The sequence below is a fragment of the Mastomys coucha genome, unplaced genomic scaffold, assembly GCF_008632895.1.
Source record: "Mastomys coucha isolate ucsf_1 unplaced genomic scaffold, UCSF_Mcou_1 pScaffold12, whole genome shotgun sequence".
Taxonomy (NCBI): Eukaryota; Metazoa; Chordata; class Mammalia; order Rodentia; family Muridae; genus Mastomys; species Mastomys coucha.
The window spans coordinates 73,308,283-73,329,278 of record NW_022196894.1 but is presented as its reverse complement, the minus strand read 5'-3'; the positions used below and the strand labels follow the sequence as shown (position 1 = coordinate 73,329,278).

Below are 20,996 nucleotides of genomic sequence, written 5' to 3'. Positions count from 1 at the left end.
CTAAGGTATTACATTTAATATTTCTATGAAGACAGGAGCAGTGAGACTTTAGCTTAGGGAAGCTCTTCACTAGTTGACCATGTAAGGAGTTTTTAGGCAAGAAGTGGCTAAGGAGTAGATGTCAGTGGGCCTTAAAGGCAAGGAGAAGCAGAGTAGGCCCATTCCACATCAGTAATGGATTCAGGCTCTGTGATGGTCTGTATATTTCCACCCAGGGAGTGGCACTATTAGAAGGTGTGGCCTTGTTGGAGTAGGTGTGTCACTATGGGTGTGGGCTTTAAGACTCTCATCCTAGCTGCCTGGAAGTCAGTATTCTGCTAGCAACCTTCAGATGAAGATGTAGATCTCTCAGCTCCTCCTGCACCATGCCTGCCTGGATGCTGTCATGTTCCCATCTTGATGATAATGGACTGAACCTGTGAACCTGTAAGCATGTTCCAATCAAATGTTGTCCTTTATAAGGCTCGCATTGCTCATGGTATCTTTTCACAGCAGTAAAACTCTGAGACAGAACTTGATACCAGAGACTGGAGGATTGCTGTGATAGGCCTGATCATGCTTTTGTTTAGAAGAATGTGGATTTGTGGACTTTGGATTTAGAAAGCAGTGGAATGCTTTAAATGGGGCTTAAGGGGCTATCCTAGTAGGAATATGAAAGACTTTGTTACTGAGAGTGAGTTGAATTGTGCCGACCTGGCCCAAGAGGTTTCAGTGGAGAATTTCAATATGTGACCTAGAGACTGTTTTTATAGCATTTTGGTGAAGAATGTGGCTACTCTTGCCCTTGTCTGAAGAGTCAGCCTGAGGATAAGGTGAAGAGACTCAGATTAATTGCACTGACAAAGGAGGTTTCAGAAACACCCACCGTAGACTTTGTATGCTGGTTAAGTCTCATGAAGAACATTTTAAACAAGTGTAGCAAGCTGTGAAAGGAAAAATATAAAATATATGGTTCAAGTATTAAAAGGGGCACCAGGAAATGAGATGGAGCTGAATCCTGTGTTCAATGATATTAAATTGAAATAAGGGAGTAGTGATCTTGGGGCAAGGTCCCACCCAGCTAAGTTTAGGTCCAAGCATGTTAGTAAAAGCTTTTAATTCCAGGAGGCAAAGACAAGCAGATCTCTGAGTTCAAGGCCAGCCTGGAGCAAGTTCTAGGTGAAGAAAAATTTAAATCCAGGGTTGGTGGACCAAACTGTTATTCTCAGTGCTTAGGAGACAGACATGAAGATCTACAGAGCAAGTTCCAGGACAGCCAAGATTAGGCAGTGAAGATGTTGAAAAATAGAAAGCTGGTGATAATATAATAGAACAAGGGGGCCATGTTCGAGGCCCAGCAAGCAGTAGAACACAAGAGCTTTGGCCACATGGCTCTGGCTTTAGAGTCCAGAATAGAAGGGACTACTTGTGACAATTGATGTTGCTTAGCAGGAGCTATGAAATTAGTGGTGATTAAGAAGATACCTAAGCTGTTTGGAGGAGTCCATAAGATCTTGTGTGGATCCCAGACATTGAAACAAGAAGTTGTAGCATTGAAGTTGCCTTGGAGACCCCAAGATGTTCAACATGCCAGAGCCATGGGCCATCTGCTGAGGAAAACTGCTAACAAGGAACTGAACCAGCCCAGGAGAAAGAAGTTTGTTGCAGTCAACAAAGATGAAAAATAAGTTGGAGATCTGAAAGCTGTTTTGACATCAGACATGGAGATGCAGAGTTTAGAGTTTGCCCAGCTGGTTTCCTGTCTTGCTTCTGGGGATTACAGTTAAATGATTGGATGAATCTGAGAAGAGACTTTGAACTTTAGACTTTTAACATTGTTGAGACTGCTGTAGACCACGGGTACTTTTGAAACTAGACTAAATGTATTTTTTATTATGCTATGTTTAAATATGGCCCCAATAAAGTCATGAGTTTGAACAAGTATATAAGGGCCAGGAAGCAGAATGTGATGGTTTGTATATGCTCTGCCCAGGGAGTGGCACTATTAGAAGGTATGGCCTTGTTGGTGTGTCACTGCAGATGCTTTAAGACCCTCCTCCTAGCTGTCTGGAAGTCAGTATTCTGCTAGCAGCCTTCAGATGAATGTGTAGAAATCTCAGCTCCCCCTGTACCATGCCTGCCTGGATGCTACCATGCTTCATCCTTGGTGATAATGAACTGAACCTGTAAGCCAGAACCACTTAAATGTTGTCCTTATAAGAGTTGCCTTGGTCATGATGTCTGTTTATAGCAGTAACATCATAACTAAGACAGACTCCAATAAGCATGAATAGCCCAGAATGTGGCAGCAATTGTAAGCGTGTAGCTGCCATGACATTTGCCACAAGCAAAACTTGCTATTTTACAGAACACAGAGAGACCAAGAGAGAAGGCTGAGGAAGGAGAACCTCGGGTTCGGAGCTCTGGAGTAGGAGACTGGTTTTAGGACCAGAGCTGGAAGCCAAGACCGCTCACATTCTTCATTCCAATGGACCATGGGCCACATCAAGCTGCAGCCCTCTCAGATCCTTGTATTTGTGTGGTCTTTAGATTGCCATGCAGTGTGATTAATATGACTTCTATTTAAGAAGTATCTGTAGGCAAAACTCCCTCAATACACGAACAGATTTTAGTTCTTTAGTTCTGGTTTCTGTTGGTTTGCTGCTATAGCTCTTCACAAATTTCAGTACTTGAAATTACATAGCAAGATTTGCATGGATCTTTTGGGAAACTTTGAAAAATTTGATGCCAAAGATATTTTAGTGTGGGGAGCTGCAGCTGCCACCATATATATATACATATATATATTGAACACCTGGTCTCCGGCCAGAGCAGAGAGCATTGATAAACAAGCCCTTAGTTGGAAAAGCTGAGTGCCTCTAGTTTGTGATGCAAGCTGGCATGATTTCCCGCAGCCTATTGTGCTTTGCCACGTATCCGATGCTGATTGGGACCAGGGAAAGTATTTAACCTACAAGGGCTGGGGGCTGGAGAGAAATATAGATAGGAGTAAGTATGTAGATAATTAGGAGTAAGTATGTAAGGATAGAAGTAAGTAGATATAGGAGTAAGATGTAGAGATAGAAGTAAGATGTAAGGATAGAAGTAAGAATAGGAATAGTAAGTAAGATATGATAATTAGGAGTAAGTATGTAAGGATAGAAGTAAGTTGTGAGAGATAGAAGTAAGATGTAAGGATAGAAATAAAATAGAAGTAAGATGTATGTAAGAATAGGAATAGAAGTAAGATGTAGGGAATAGGAGTAAGTAAGATGTAGGGAATAGGAGTAAGTAAGAAGAAAGTAGTAAGATGTAAGTAGTAAGATGTAAGAAGTAAAATAGAAGAAGTAAGATAGAAATAAGTAAGATGTAAGAAGCAAGATTACAAGATTCCTAATTAAACTGCATGAAGAAGAGCTCATTGTTGCCTCCTTATTTCCACTGGATGGAAAAAGGCGAGCGACATTTTAGCAGAAAGTCCTTGTCTTAGTCAGGGTTTCTATTCCTGTACAAACATCATGACCAAGAAGCAAGTTGGGGAGGAATGGGTTTATTTAGCTTACTTCCACATGGCTGTTGATCACCAGGGGAAGTCAGGACTGGAACTCAAGCAGGTCAGGAAGCAGAAGCTGATGCAGAGGTCATGGAGGGATGTTCTTTACTGGCTTGCTTCTCCTGGCTTGCTCAGCTTGCTCTCTTATAGAACCCAAGACTTCCAGGCCAGGGATGGCACCACCCACAAGGGGCCCTACGCCCATGATCACTAACTGAGAAAATGCCCCACAGCTGGGTCTCATGGAGGCACTTCCCCAACTGAAGCTCCCTTCTCTGTGATAACTCCAGCCTGTGTCAAGTTGGCACACAAAACTAACCAGTACAGTCGTGTTTCTCCAGGTAGAGATTCCTTTCTGGCAGTGTCTTTAAATGAAGCAGTTTCCTCTGTAACTGGGTATGCAAAATGTTGGACACAAGGACCAAGATGTCTCTGGAGTCTTTTAGAGTTTTTAAGTGTCTATGTGTGAAACTTTCATCTAGCCTACTGAGAGCTTTTGTTATGCAGTCTAATTAAGCACCAAAATATTTAGGACGCTGCTTCTGTATTGTTTATACTTTATTTATTTAGAGACATGGTAACATTGTAACATTGGCTGGCCTGGAACTCACTATATAGACCAGGCTGGCCTGGAACCTGACAAAGGTTGCTTTTGGCTCTAGTCCTGGGATTGCGGATATATATATATTGTTTGAAACACTAAGAGTAACCTTTTCTCTTTTTTAAAATTTCAGTATACTTGAGCTAATGTTAAGGTCAAGAGCAGAAGTCATTCTTATGGAAAGTAATATCAGACTAGTGAGATGACTAATAATTATGAACTAAGAGAGTATCTGGTATATCAAATGTGTATTGTTCTTTACTTTGTACATGCATGCACTCAGGCACACATACTCACACATGTATGTGTTTAGCCTGCAAATGTATGACTTTCCCTTCTCTTGTAAGAAGTTTTATATACCAGGGATCTTGGGATATGCAAAGTGGCCTGGCATAATTGGAAGCGTAAACCATTTGGGAGGTTCTGATAGCCTCTGATGCTTGATTGATAAGCATTTATTCCCATTTGTAATTCCCATTGAACTGTCTCTGCATAAGGCCACTTCCACCTACATGAGCTTACAGAGGATGCTTAGAATGGAAACCCATCATCTCACCTTTTGTAAATTGTCTAATCCTTCTTAACAAGAAGAGAGAAAAACAATTAATGTTTGATACTGTGAGCATCTTGGAGGAGTGTGACTTGGAAAAACTACTCTTTATACAGGAGATTTGGGAAGCGCAACATTTCTCCTGAAGAAAAAGCAGGAACCAAAAAAATCATCTACCAATGAGCACTTATTTATCAGCAGACATTTTCTACAGCAGTTACTATATGTTTTAAAGACCTTTCCCAACCAGTTAACTAAAAATAGATAAATATTTTTAATGTACCTCTACATTTCTCCTTCTGATCTCTGTCACACACATGCATATTTGTCTTGCCATATGACACTTACCTATTTTTGAGTTTAGTCACTCAAGAAACCTTTCTCAGATTCTGTTAAGTATCAGGTACTACAACACTGTTGAAGATGAAAAAATAAAGTCTAAACTATTTCTGGGCCAAAAGAGACCATAAGTTAATGGAAGAGGGACACTGTGAACTAAATCCCAACTATGTAAAGTTTGTTTATGAATTAAAAGGGGCACTGGAGATTCACTGGAGCAAATGACTTGAGACATTTGCAGGTATGTTCTGACAGTTGTAAAGTCTGGGGAAGACACAGTGGTTTGTAGTGAAGGCGAGCACAGTCATGCATAAGAAGGGGCTGTTGAAGAAAGAAGGGATGGGAGTTGATTCTTGAGGCCTACGCTAACTATATGAGCTTCCCTACCTTAAAGAGAATGTGATGTCCTCAGAAATGCACTTCTGAATGGGTAGGTGGGAGGTGGCTGGGAGGCGGAGGGTGAATCATGAAGGAGCCAGAGGCTAAGCATGAGGATCTAGGAAGCATGGCAGCTTGAAGCTTTGTACCAAGGCAGCATGGCACAAGAGATGAAGGGGAACTCATCCTTTCAGCAGGTATTTAGGAGAGCATTCAAGATGCGGTTTCTGACTGTAGAAAACACAAGCACAGGGGCAGGGTGACTGCTGTGTTCTTGTGGCGGAAGAGCAGAGGAAAGGGGTTACAGTAGGGTAGGAGAATGGAGGACGTATGCAAGATTACTTCCCCCTCACCTGAGCACACTTTACTGAAGCTAATAGAAATAAAAATAACAAGCTAACAGTGTCACAGACTTGAACACTGAAGAAGTTATTGGTGAGGGGAGTCAGCAGGTCACAAGCATGTGAGAGAGAACCTTGATGGCACTGGGTGAGCAAAGAGAGACACCAGCTTTGAAAGTCGGCTCATAGAACAGTACATAGCTTTCCATATTTTAAGAATGATGCAATACGCTATAGATTTAGGATATAACACATGATTTAGCATCTTTGAAGTATTTTACTTCAAAATCATTCATGAATACATTTGGACGTATTTTTGATGTTGTTTTTAAAATATGATTTCTGTAGGTTAAGTTCTTAGGAACGGGATCACTGGGGAGAACAATGGAAGTATATTTTTCCTGGTTCTCCGAAGCCATTTGTCATTATTTATACATATGATAGCATGATATACATATGACATTAAGGATGAATTTAATCTTAAAATTGGTGAAAGAAATAAGGTGATAGAATTTCTGCACTGAAATCCAGAGCCTTTGTGAATGTGGCTGGCTATGCTGCTCATTCTTTTGAGACTGATCTTTTACCTTCCATCTGATTCACTTACATGAAGAGTTTCATGTAGCGTGGGTTCGAATCCCAGTCAAAGCTGTATCTTGCTTGACATGATAGTGCTGCTGATTAAGTGGCACTTTTTTTTTTCTCACTTATAATTCTTGTAGAGGAAGAAAGCCAAGTGATAATGCAACGAAGTGTCAGGAAAATTAGAGTTTACTGTGATTTGAAAGATGCCTCTCATTGAAAGAAAAGTTCCGTTTTTGCTGCATAGCATTTACACAGATAGGCCCATTTATTATCAAAATTGTGTAACTGAAGAACTCTAGTTTCTAACCGTTACTAAGTTATATAGTGAGTCACAATGTCAGTTGTTAAAGATGATCATTTAAAAGGAAGTGGACGAATCTACTACAGAAAATGCAATAGTTTGTGCTAAAATAATTAAACTGTGTTCAGTGGCCTACTATTGACTTCATTGCCTCTTTTTTTTTCTGCTGGTGTTTCTGCTTTTCAGTTTCTAAGAGGAAGAAGACACAAAAATATGTATTTGGCTCATGTATCTGAATATGGTACCCTAGGGGAAATAATATGGCTGGCTGCAACTATTGCTTTTTAGAGACTCCCTTCCTTTGAGTGGCTGCCTGAACAGCTTGCGTCTTGCATCATACAAGTTACAAGTCTCCAAAGGAAGAGAAACAAGCAGGAAGAGCAATAGTTTTCAAACTAAAACTTAAAATTGTGAAGCCAAATTGGAGATGAAGGTTTCTGATGGATCATGCAACCGCTTCACCATTTTTTAAATTCTAATTTCCCAGTGTTCTTTGCTGTAAACCATTGTCTTTTGGGTTAAGAATTTGAGCTTTTATCCAGAAGGCATCTCAGAGGACCCATTTACAAACTCAGACCTCAGGGCCCAAATTCTTCATTACCCCTTTGACTCTGACGCCACTTGCCTGCAACTTAAAAAAAAAAAGTCACAGTTCATCGGCTCAAAATATTATTATAGATATGATGTGATAGAAATGTAGTTAGCTTTAAAATATAAATTATTGGTATAAATAGATGTAAAAATTATTCTTGCTTAACAGAGGTATGAAACAGAGTGAAAGTAAAGTTTATCTGTGCGATGATATAAGAAGTGGCTTTGAGCCTAGAGTATAAATTTATTTGGAACCTTTAGTTTTGGAAATTCCTAGATTTGTAAAGGTGAGAGCACACTAAAATGATCCACAATAGTCTAAGCTGCATTTACATAATTGCAATGGATATGATTAATACAAATTATATTATTTGCTTGTTACTGCTTTCGTCTGATTGGCTGATTTACGCGTTTCTTTGGTATGTTGAAGAAACGATCTGAATTATCTTTTCATTGCAATTAAAGACCTAGTGATAGAAAGCATGCTTTGATATGTTGACAGCAGTTGTTCTCCTGTAAAGGGCTAGCTCTGGGGCTTCCTTAGTGAACACTTAAACAAAACTGTAAGAAGTATTTTCAGAGCTTTGCCTTATTTGATTTTTTTAAACTTTTGAGCTGAACACGTGGAAAAGATGAAGTTATAAGAAGGAGTTTGTTCTGTCTCACCGTCTTCCCATTTGATTTGATTTTATGTGTAATAAATATTAAGGGCAAAGGATATTTTTAATTCTTTTAGGTTCTTTTACTTAATATTGTCATAGAAATGAGTACAGTCCTGTCCTTTGTATTATTATCTAGCAATGATTATCAAACAGCATGGTAATCACTGCAGTATTACAGACATCAACAGCAAAACCTTCTGTAAGAGGCAAAAAAATTTATTACTTCAAGAGTTCACACGTTTATTTTAGTTTTCTGTTCACAATAAATTTACACATTTCTAATCTGCTTCTTCCTTTATGTTTTTTGTTGGTGTTTTTCAAGCCATATTTATCAAAATTTATGTTGCTACTGACATGAGAAATAGCTTATGATTGTTAACAGTAAACTGAGATTTCAAAGGTGGTGGGCATTATGGTTTCCTATTTACAATATGGTGTTTGTGATGTAGCGTTCCTAAACCAGTAAGTACTCCTTGGGGAAATAAGCTGAGTAGATAATCAAGTAATTTGTCACATAAACCAGACTAAGATAGTGCCATCTGGTTAAGCCATTAACAATATCTATGTAGTTCTAACTGCCCATTATAGTGGCCAGACAGAGCCTCTTCACTTTCATTCACGCTGATCTAATTGTACCATCTAAAAGTAAAGAGAGAGATTTGCTTCGTTTTTCTATTGGGTATGAGTAGAAGCTATCAATTTTTTTCTCACTTCTACCTTAATGGGTTGAAATAAAGACTCACATGCATGGCTTTCCAATTTCTTTTACAATTTCATTTTATTACTTGGATATTTTAAGGTCAAAAGATTTCCATTTCCAAAATATGTAACAGAAATAATAAAGCAATAAAATTTGGACTTAGATAATATGGACATTTTTCTTTAAAGTGTCAACGTGATTTACAAATTATTAAAAAGGCAGTAAAACTTGAACTTGTATAGCATATACCTTACCTTAAACTGTCAGATGCATGATTTTACTTTATTAATGTCACTAATATTTTTCTTATCAGTGTAGAAAGTGAAGTCCACTTATTTAAGGAATCATGAGGCTTGCAAATGTTAGAAGCTCCTATGTTACATAATTTGTTCGCAGACAACCAATGTCTGTATTCATTTTGTATTTAGCCAAAGGTCAAATCTATATTATTAGCCATAAAGTACAGGATACCCATGATACACACAGACCCAAAGAAGTTAAACAAGAAAGAAGGCCCAAGGAAGGATGTAGAGGGAGGGAGGGAACTAGGTGGGAAAGAGGAACTGGAGGGGAATGGGGATGGTCAGCATCAGGTGTGGGAAGAGACAGGAGAGATGGCCAGAGAGCCAGGAGAATGTATGGAAATATTCAGCTGCTGGGGGTAGCGGGTTGAGGAGAATCACTACGAAGTCCCAGAGACTAGCAGTGGGGGAAGGTCCCAAGAGTCAATACAGGTGACCTTAGCCAGATGCCTAACAGTTGGGACACGGAACCTAAAGAGGCTAACTTCTGTAGTCAGGAAGGACTCCCAGTGGAGGGATAAAGACACCAAACCACCCACTAAACAGTCAATCCCAAATTTTTCCTGTCTAAAAGAAATGCAGGGACAAAGATGGAGCACAGACTGAAGGAAACGGCCAACCAACCAATAACCAGCCCTAATTAAGACTCATCCCATGGGGAAGTATGAATACCTGACATGATTAATGATACTCTATTATACTTTCAGATAGGAGCTTAGCATAACTGTCCTCTGAGAGGCTCTACCCATCAGCTAACTGAAACAGATGCAGATACCCACGGCCAAACATTGGATGGAGCTCAGGGACACTTATGGAAGAATTGGTGGAAGAATTAAATGCTCTGAAAAGGAAGGGAATTCCACAGGAAGACCAACAGAGTTAACTAACCTGGACCCCTGGGAGCTCTCAGAGATTGAGCTGCCAACCAAAGAGCATACACGGGCTGGACCAAGGCTCGCTAGCACATATGAATCAAATGTGCAGCTCAGTCTTTCATGTGCATCCCCAGTAACAGAAGTGGGGGCTGGCACTAAAGCCGTATGTAGCCTGACTCGGGGAATCGGCTCTAACAGGGCCTTGTCTAGCCTCAATGAAAGAGGAAGTGCCTAAGCTTGCAGAGAACTGATGCTCCAGGGTTTGGAATACCAAGGGGGAGGGCATCCTCTCAGAGGAGAAGGGGAGACTCTGTGAAGGAGGCAGTGTTTGGGATGTAAATAAATGAAGGAATTGATTTTTAAAAGTGAGTTTTTTTCAAGTCACATTAGATTCGAAGCATCATTTTTATATCAGTTATTTGGATAGTTTGGATGACTAGATACCTTAGTTGTAAAGTGTTTAGCACACATGGTGGACCTAAGTTTGATCTCCAGGCACATATAAGGTGGGCCTTGTGGAATATATTTGTAATGCCAGCAAAGGGAAGTAGAGAGAATGAGATCCCTGGGACTGACTGTCAAGCAAGCCTTGTCCAGTGACTCAAAAAACAGCGTGACAGTGATAATACAATACCCTAGGTTGACCTATGGCCTCCACAGGCCAATGCGCGACGCGCGCGCGAACACACACACACACACACACACACACACACACACACACACACACTATGCTTCACCATATTCCACACAAATTATCTAGAGATTTCTTTCAAGGGCTATCCGTCTGAGCTGATGGCACCAATTTTCTACTTAGCTAAAATGATTCTGACCCTAGGTCATATGTTGAATACTTCAAAATAGGTTTACAAAGTTCCTGCAAAACTTGAAACAGTGTTTTTCAGATAGGTACTACAACATTTTTGAAGATATCCATTTGAAAAATAGTACCTTCTTAATGTCTAAATTTTTTTTTATGAAAATATCTTCCATGAGAAAAAACATATTTATTCATTTCTTTAAGAGGAAAATATTGACTACTCTGATAGGGAAAATATATTTTCCTTTGTCAGCTATTTCTTTCAATATATTTATTTCTAGATAAACTATTTCAAGATAGAATATAATCAGAAATAAGGAAACACGGTGCTGTTGAGAACTGCTAACTGCAAAGACACCAAGTCAAAAGTTAATCCATGCCTACAAGAAGAGTTCGATTTCCCAGGAGGTTTGAAGCTTGGGATATAGTAGAAGTATTACTGAAGGAAACTGGATTTTCCCAGTGACTGCTCCCTAATTACAATATGTTTGACATTTCAATAGGATAGACCCTAACACAGAGGTTCTGGACCTGTGGGTCTCGACCCCCACGGTGGGAGACATCAAATGACCTTTTCACAGGCTCGCCAAAGACTATTAGAAATATCAGATATTTACACTACAATTCATAACAGTAGCAAAATTACAGTTGTGAACTAGCAACAAAAATAATTTCTGGTCCGCCGAGGTCACCACAAACGGTGGAACAGTACTAAGAGATGCGGCATTTGGAAGGTTGAGAACCACCTTCAGCATTTTATGTATATAAACAGTAACCAGAAGTGACAAAAAAAGAACCTGCCTCCTAATACCTGCTGCCAATAATCTTTTCCCTTAGGGAGCAATGCAAATGGCTTCTGTAAAGGGCTATCACTGACTGGGTCGCGGTAGCCTTGCGCAGTGCATCCTGGGAGTCCTAACAAAGCAGAAGATCTCCAGCAAAATGCTTGAAACCTTAGGGCACAGCAAAGATGTTTTTTGTTTGTTCGTTTTTGTTTGTGTTTGTTTTTCCCTCAATATATTTGTTTCTAGGACATTCCTCCTAATCCATCCTACAGTCCGTGACTGGGAAGCTTTAGCATTGTAACCCAGGTCTCTGAATCCACATTGGGTGACTTTAAAGCTCTTGTGCCCTTAGTAAATAAACTGCTTAGCTGAGAGTGGGTAACCTTTAATGCTTCTCTGTTAGTGACAATTGCTTTCTACAGCAAAGATCAGTCTTCTGGGCTGGGCTGCCGTGTTTGTGAGATAGGCTCCAGTAAAATGGGTAACGCAGCTAGAAAACTACTCGCAAATATGTTCTTTGCCCAATTTGCATACTTGCATACTAACGGTGATGGCCCTGTTTACTCAAATTAGCACTGTAGTGGCCACAGCCACTGTGCAGACTGCGATGACCTTTGATTGGCACTTATTTCAGACAACTGCCACCCCAGTTAGTTACAGTTAGTTGTAAAAAAAAAAAAATTAAGATTCTGTTGAAGGTCAGTTTTTCACACTTGAGGACTCATTAGATTTGGGGTGGGTGTGGTTATCTTACATTTCCTGTTCTGAGAAGATGCCTGAAAAAACAAGCCCGTGGAAGATAGGCAGGAGGGGGCGGGCAAGGACTGGAATGTAATAAATAATTAAAATTAAAAGAAAAAGAAAAAAGAAAAAGCATGCAGGAAGGGTTTGTTTGGGCTCAAGCTTTGGAGGTCCATGGTGGAGAAGGAAAGGCGGCAGTCCCGGGAGGGGAGGTGTTTGCTCACATCCTATTCACAGTCAGGGAAGAGAGGAAGATGAGTGAGTGTGGTGTCTGCTCTTTCTCCTTCCTTTTTATTCACTTAGAGATCTCTGCCTGAGGCTGGGTCCCACCCTCATTCCCTTAGAATTTCCCTCCTCAACTAAACATCACCAGAAATGTCTTGGCGTTATTTTTAGAATTATAATCTAATTGCAACATCTCTTCTTTAGCTTTCCCCCAGACCTTCTCAGACACCCACTCTACTCTTCTTCAGTCCTCTTCAGTAATTGCCCTTGCATGCACATTTTCGTATAGTCCTAAATTGAACCTGTTTATGTACGCATGCGCATGTCCGTATGTGTTCGAGGCTGAACATTTGTCACTGGACCATCAATTGGTGTGCTCTTCCCGGGGAGAAGAGTGCCTTTCTCTTTTCCAGTTTTCCTCAATTACCTCAAGTTCTTTGTGTAGGGTTGAGGCCTTGCGATCCTTTCTTTACCTGTGTAGTTTTGCATGTGCTTCGGTGTAACCGGTTTTTCAGTTCCCATTTGGTCAGAGGTGTTGGTGAGACTTCGTGGGTGCAGCTTCTGATATTACTAGGACAGGATCTCACAGTAAACTCCCCAGTCCTTTGGCGCTTACAGTCAATCATCCCTGCTGCTTTCCCATTAATGTTGGCTGAGCCTTGGTTGCAGGAATGCTTTGTATTTGTATCCGCTGAGACTGGGCGACGCAACTTGCCTTTTGTTGTGGACTCCGTGTGTGACAAAATGAAGTTTCTTAAAGACCTTTCCAGAGTTAATGTCATCTAGTTGGTTCTAAATCCTGAGAAGCCGACTGACCATGGAGATTAGTTATCAAATTTTGCTTCTTGGAGTAAGTCTCATTCTATGAGGGTGACAGGAAAGCGTGTAAACACGAACATACATAAACTCAATTGATGGTGAGAAAACTCCTTGGGTACAAGAAAAGTCGTTGTAACAATAATAAAAATTATGAGTTCCCAGGCGCTCATTGCTATTGTCAGGGATGTATATGTCATAACAAGGAATCTTTTGCAGTAGGTTCTATTCTGATCCCTGATCACTAGCTGAAAGAAAGGAAATAGGAAGGGTTAAACAAGTCGTTAGAAACGTGGCTGGAAGGCAAGAATCCAGACTTTGGCCTTGTGCTGTCTAGCTTCAAAATCAATCCTCAGCCCTGCCCTTATCAGCAGTCCAAGACGGTATTCTATCACAGCCTGCTGGCCTGGCTGTCTTTTCTGCAGGGTTTTCATTGGATTATTTTGTCTAACTTTATTACATTTTTTTTTCAGGAATAGAGTGGACAAGTATTCGTGTGGGCTTTTATATTTTAATCTTTATTGAGTCTATAAAAACAATTTTGTAAATAAAAAAGTTGCATTGCTACCAAATCCCCACGTGAATCAAACTCCTGAGAAATTGTTCCAAGGCTTTGTTTGTCTCTGGCCACACTGATTCATCAGTCTTGGAATCTGAATAAGGCTGATCTTATAGTACTGTTATTTTCAGGTCTTTAAAAATAGCGGTCAGAGGACATGACCTGTCGTTCTTATGGATTCTATTGAATGATGAGCTCAGCTGTTTAGATAGATCATTCTGTTTGCTTTCTCCTTTAATATTGTTTATTGGCAAATCAGTGAGCACTATTTTCTCTTCTGGTACTGCTCAAAATAAAAATAAAGGAACTTTGCAGTAGCAAAATATAGTTTTGTACCTAGTCTACTATCTATTACAAACAAATCTAATAACATTTGACACATTGTCAGTGTATTTTAATTAGAATTATTTTATAAGCCAATAAATACTACATTATTATCATTATTGCTTTAGCATAATTTCCAATATTGAGTAAACAGTATTCAATATTGAGCATATCTAAATTTAGAGTTTAGCAAATGGCCAAAGGGGAAAAACTAACCTTTTGATTGTTAGATCAAATGCAATTGAACCTTGCCCTGTGTGTGCTGGCCTTGTCCATACCGAGTGACTACATTGAACTATTTTTTGTTGATTTAGGTTTTTTTTTGGTCAGCCTTAAAGATCAATTTCGCCTTATTGCTCCGATTGTCCAGTAGTTTATTTGATTTTGTCATTGAGGAATAAAGGACAGCTCACTTGCTAGTCAAGCAATGTCTCAGGTACTAATGAGAAAATGAATAACGGATAACTCGCTGGACCAATGCACTGATTGGCGAAATAGAACGTTTTGGTACTTCACTTCATTAGGGTGACTATTATATTTATTTCATAATAATTAATGACTGAATTTTGGTGTTGGGCAGTGTTCTAAAATGTTGGCCACATCAGTCAAACAACCTCATAATGTTGGGGTTATAATGTGGCACAGAAGAAAAAGTGAAACTTTACATGCAAATTTAGATAATGGCATTCTGTGGTATGAAGGAAGAGATAATAGTGTTTAACAAAGGGGGTTAAGACAAGGTCAACTCTTCTTCTGGTTACTCAGAAGTGATGAATCAAGCAGTTAGAAAAAGAGGGAAATGACTCTTAGTTGGCTGTATTTTACAGGAGAAAGGTGTTCTAGGAGTAGCCTGCCCCATGGGGAAGTGTGAATGTAGAATATTAGCACCATAGGCCAAGTAAAATATGGACTCAGCAGTAGACTGAAGTAAAAAGGAGATAGCAATATTTGCCTAAATTCTCTGAAATAAAGTGATCCATAAGGAGAGTGTTGTGAGAATCTTGGCTAGAAAGAAGGGAAAGCTTGTGTTAAGTGCAATTAAAACTTTATTCTGCTCTAAATTCATTACTAAGCTTTTTTTTTCCTAGAGTGTTTTCATAACCTGTGGTTGAAGGACCTGGAAAACTCACTGGCATTTCATTTATACTGGGTGATAGGCAGATCGATTCCCCCAGAACATTGTCTAAATACTGCTGAGAGATGTAACCTGACTAGTAAATTAATGTTTTCTGGTGATTTTAATGTTAACATAACATTCCGAGGTATGGCTCATCAGGGGTGCGATATTGTGTTTCTCAAGATGCATGAGACAAAGGCACTTAATGAGTTTTGGCTGCGCTGCACATATTGTATACAAGCCTGTTCAAACTGTTACAGGCTTCCTGCCAAGGCATGTAGGAGAAATTGCTTAAAAGATTAGTAGAGAAACGGCCTTATTCCCTGCTGTGTAACCCTGTGAATAGTGTGTCAATAGTTGTAGGAAATTTGGGATATAGATAGCAAGTAGTGTTCATTCTAAGGAAGGCTACTCCCCTTAAGATAATTTAAAGAGAAGGATTACAGGCCCTCCTTGATGTATGATGCATTTATGTTTTTGTTTTGTTTTGTTTTGTTTTGTTGTTGTTGTTTTGTTTTGTTTTTCGAGACAGGGCTTCTCTCTATAGCCCTGGCTGTCCTGGAACTCACTCTGTAGACCAGGCTGGCCTCAAACTCAGAAATCCGCCTGCGTCTGCCTCCCAAGTGCTGGAATTAAAGGCATGTGCCACTACTGCCCGGCTATATGATGCATTTATATTGAGATAACATTGTAAACTGAAAAATAATTATTGTCTAAAAAATGTAGGCAAAATATCCCTGTTGTATAATAGTGGCACTTGTATCTTGGGAGTAATCAACAGCTGTCTACTTGGATGTAAGGCCCACTCAGTGAGAATAAATTCATGCCTGGTACCACAAACCTGGCCGGCTCCCCATGCCAGAGAGGTCACACCTGAGAGGAAGACCTACTACTGAGGCTTTCCTAAATGACTGCGACTTCTAAGCGCCATTCTTTACCCATAGGTAAATGATGCTTTCACCTTTGTCAAAGAAGCTTCTTTTTGCAACAGATGGCAACTCTGACAGAGATCCAGGGTGGCTGAAATGCAGAGAACAAGGATCTGTGGTGGGTCTGATGCCAAATGATACAGCCACTCCACCTAGGACTGCGGGGTCAGAAGAACAGGAGACGGGGAAGAGGTTCTAAGATGGAATGGACCCAGATGCCTGTTGCTAGATGTTATATCCTAGGAAACATGCACCCATGAATTTCTACAATATGTTTGACTGAATGAGATTGGCTTAGGCATAATGACAATATCAGTTGATATGCCAGTGTGAGTGGAAGAAATTCCACAAAGTCGAACCCCTTGATGCAGAGCTATGGGCACGGGATAGTTGCTGAGAAGAGAATCAATTCTCTCCAGGGATGAGTTGTCACTTAGGCTGTCGAATTCCAAGTGGTCAGCCACGAACACATGTACACGTGAGCAAAAGTGAGTGGACTCAATAGGTTGTATATACAAATATATGCGTACACACACACACACACACACACACACACGGCAGTAATAATTTAAAAAGAAGTTGCAGTAATAATTTAAAAAGAAGTTATCAATTTGGGAGGGAGAATATGGAAATAAGGTGATAAGGGGAGGGGTGGACAAAGATGTAGTACTTGTGCATAAAGTTCTCAAAAAGCAAAAAAAAAAAAAAACATTGTATGAAAATTTCAAGGAATTACTACAAATATTATATTAAAAACACTTTTAGGGCTTGGAAAGATGGCTTTGTTATGAAAATTCTAAAAGCCAGGTGAGGCTTTTGTTGGACTCTGTAACCTCAGCTCTGGGGATCCTGCCAGCAAGTCTCTTCAGATTGGTGAGCCCTGGACTCTGACAGACACCCTCCCCACACCCCTAAAAAAAGCCAAAGCGGAATTGAGGAAGATTCCTAGCATTAGCTATGAGCCCCCCCCATGCACACATTCCACGCACATTCATAAGCACGTATCTTCCACATGCAAACATTACAAGAACATGTACATAAACACACATACATGCAGACACACATGTAGACACACATACATGCACACACACAGACACACAAGTACATGCATACACACATGCACACACATAGACCCCCTCCCCCACACACACTAAATTAAATGTAAGCAGACAGCTGAGCACCATAGCTTCTTCCAGGTGACCTTAAATATGTCCGGAACACTTACATTGCCTAGTCTAACCACTGAGCACAGTCACCTGACAGAAATCCCACCTTATAATAAAACACTGAATGTGTCATGTAACCCATTGAAGATTTGTCCTTACAAAAGCACTGGCTACCCCATATCCTGTTAGTTCAGTTTTAGGAATTGGATGACTAATTGGAAGGTGTGGCTATGACCACTAGCTGGCTCCCAGGAGATATCATGCCATGTATTCCTAGTCTAGAGAAAATTCAAAATTCAAAGTATAAATATCTGTTGAGTATCATTACTGCAAACGTTAAAGTAACAAAAAAAGAAGAAGAGCAAAGAAAAAGAAACAAGTTCAGCCTTGTGAAGTAAGGACTGTCTGCAATGACTCCACTGTACTGGTTGTACTGGCTCGTCTTCACAGGAAGGCCTGGCTTCCAGGCAGCGGCTGCCTCTCATCATTCTTGGTGTTCCTTCACACTCTGCATAAATATTTCCTGAGATAAGTTCATTTGATATACTTCACAAAACTGGGAGAGGCTAGGTACATTGCAATTTTAATATTGCATTTTTTGTATGTATAGCAAAAGTTAAATAATTCATATCTTCATTAAAATTTAAAAATAAATAACAATTAAATTTCTTGCCCATTAATCATCTGCAAATGAAAGCCAGCAAAGGCTGCTAGTCTACGTGGCTGTCTGCTTGGAGGACATGGATTAAAAAAAATTATCACCATGCTGGAGAATCACTACATGGTGAAAAAAAGGAATCCTCTGTAAAAATTCAAACACAGAGGAGATGATTTTCTCTAAAATTTTTGTAAATTCTTTTCCTCACTTCTTTTCTAGTCATAGACAGTATTTTATATAGTTTTTAAGATAAAATTCCTACTTTACCCATAATATAAGTTTGCTTAGCCTCCGTTGTGTTACACCACTACAAGAACATTAGCTGACATTTATTAAATGTTTGCTGTATGCCAGGGACTATTCAATGTACTTTATTTATTGATACATTCACATATGATTTTATATACACATACAGACAATAAGTCATATAAAATTCTCAAAGGTACTGTGATATAATTACTATTGTTGATAGTCTTTGAAACATGGCAAAAGGAAGATCCTGAGAACGTTGGGAACTTGTCCAGAGTTTTACAGACTCAGTCCTCACTGCCTGTCTGTTTAAAGGCTTGTGTGTCCTCCAGTTTTTCATATTGCATGTGGTGGGTAGAAATGAACTATAGTGTTTGTAAGAGTGCATATTTTCTACTCTGTAAGACAGACATACCGGCTAAGCTCGGCGGCACCGTTTTGCGATTGTAGCTATGCTTTAAGTATTTTAACTATCTGCACATGGTAACTCTGTAGCACGAAGTGCAGTCTCACTGCTGTGAAGGTATAAGCCCTGTTCATTCCTGGACACCACCCCCAAATGAAATGTAGAAGAAACAGACCCAGAAAAGGACAGTTCTTCTCCTTTCTCCCTCATTCTACTCCCTTTCTCTCTTATTTTATCTGCTTTTTGCCAGTCACCTCTCTGCATGAATTTGTTGGTATTATTAGAAAATGCTCACTTTACATTCATTTTATGCAGATTGCTATTCTAAACATATTTACATTACAATTCTCATTCAGAGTATAGAGTTGGAGTTCAGTTTAGCTTTTTGCTGGATTATCACAAAGGCCTTAGCAAGCGAATTTAGATGACTGAGGGTTTACTACACATTTCAGGCTGTTATCCTGCCCCCCATGACTGCTGTGTGTTAATTGAATATTGTTGATACTAATTCAGTGTTTGAGAACATGGTGCTTGCTGTCATAGGGCTTTTCCTTGACCTTCAAAAAATATACAAGTCATTCTGATGAACACTTGCACACTATTTTAGATTTTTTCAATCCTCTTAGCCTTTGTAGATTATCAGATTCACAAGGATTACCCATCAAGAACCAAATGGCAGATGTCAGGGATTCTGGCTATCTCTCCTAGCATGCCACAGACCATCAATTTTTTACATTATTGTTTTCAAGAATTACGGGCCCTGAGGAATGGAGAAGAATGTTGATTTTGATGAAGAAAGTAGCAAGGTTATAAGTTACTGTCCCAAACTACCTAGGAAGAATATATTGTGTATATGTATATTTGTGTGTGCATGCATGTGTAACGATGTGTTTGGTGTGAATTACAATCCATTTTGATCTTCTGAAGCTATCATTGCCTCTTCCAATCAGTTTTTCAGAAATTAAGTTTAACTCTTGAAGAGGTGGGCAATAGCTTGTACCACTTATAAAAATCCTTTGGTGATTGTACATCCCTTAAAGGCCACCCCACAAACTTTGCACAGTGACACTTTAGCACACAGGCATCCAGTGAGGACATCTATATTTCCTCTGCTAACTACAAAAAAAAATATGCATTTCACAAATCAGTGGCGAGCTCACCTTAGGTTTTTGCTGCATCTTTAGAACATTTGGGACAGGCAGAAATGGGATTTTTAAAGTACATTCCATGCAAGACTATTATAAAGCAAGATTTAGAGAAAGTTCTGGAAGCTCTAACCAACCAACCAACCAAACAACCAAACAAACAATCCCAAACCCAAAACCAAACAAACAAACAAAAATTCAAACCAAGCATGTCAATTGCCTAAGAAGGGTAGACTGGAGTGGACTTACACAAGAGATTTATCGACACAAATTAGGCACATGAAAATAAGTAAAAACATCCAAGTAATATATGTTAAGATGGAGTTTGGGTTAAAGGGATGTGACATCAATCACTTATTTTAAAATTAGAAAAAATTTCAACTGTGTTAGATCATTCATTGTCATTCTTGAGAGATGAAGGTCTTCCGTCAGCAGCTTGCGTGGGTTAGCTTGGGACCCTATGTTTAGTTTCCAAACTCCCATGACCTTGCATTCACTTTAACCTTAGCACTCTAGAACAGTGGGTCTCAGTGTTCCTAATGCTGTCCCTCATGTTATGACCCTTTATTTAATACAGTTCCTCTTTTCGTGGTGACTCCAACCATAAAATTATTTTTGTTGCTACTTTCTAACTGTAATTGTCCTACTATTATGAGTTGTAATGTAAATATCTGTGTTTTCTGCTGGTCACAGGTAAGCTCTGTGAAAGGGTCATTCCACCCCCAAAGGGGATGTGACTCACAGATTGGGAACCACTGCTCTCGAACGACTTGCTGCTCTAAGTTAGAGACACTCTTTTCATGACCATAACCTTATGATTTGTATGATCTACATATGAATTTAATTTTGTTCCATGTTATCTGTTTCTCTTACTCTGTAAGGAAAGTAATAAGGAGTAAATTGGTTTTGAAGCATGAATGCTTGCTTTCCAAGGAAGGAGGTTAAATGCTATTGGAAGCAGTTGCATTTAATGCTTTAAAGTGGTCGTTCCTAAATTGGATGCTTGGCTGGTGATCAGATATTCTAGGAAAGCATTTTAATTGATTACAGTGTCTGGCTTCAAAATGCCCTTGCATGTGCTTGGGAAATCCATTTTTTGGACATATATATCTTTCTTAAAGAAAATTCCTTTTGAGGGAACAGAAAAAGGTGTGAGGTCATATTCTAATCTAATTAAAGATTAAACATTTCTTTTTCTAACATAAATATTTTGTACCATGAACTCCCTTTTAAGTTTTTTTTTAAAAGCACCTAAATATGCCGGGCGGTGGTGGCGCACGCCTTTAATCCTAGCACTTGGGA

General features: G+C 39.5%; 1 long non-coding RNA gene across 1 annotated transcript in view; it reads right to left on the bottom strand.

Moving 5' to 3' along the window:
• Positions 1 to 13,640: 13,640 nt before the first annotated feature.
• The window catches only part of LOC116086504, a 22,059-nt gene continuing 14,703 nt past the window's right edge, over positions 13,641 to 20,996 (bottom strand). The window contains exons 2-3 of the long non-coding RNA XR_004116959.1: positions 16,080 to 16,161; positions 13,641 to 13,983 (exon numbers count right to left, since the gene is read on the bottom strand). This is a non-coding gene — a long non-coding RNA (uncharacterized LOC116086504). The remainder of the gene's footprint in view (positions 13,984 to 16,079; positions 16,162 to 20,996) is intronic.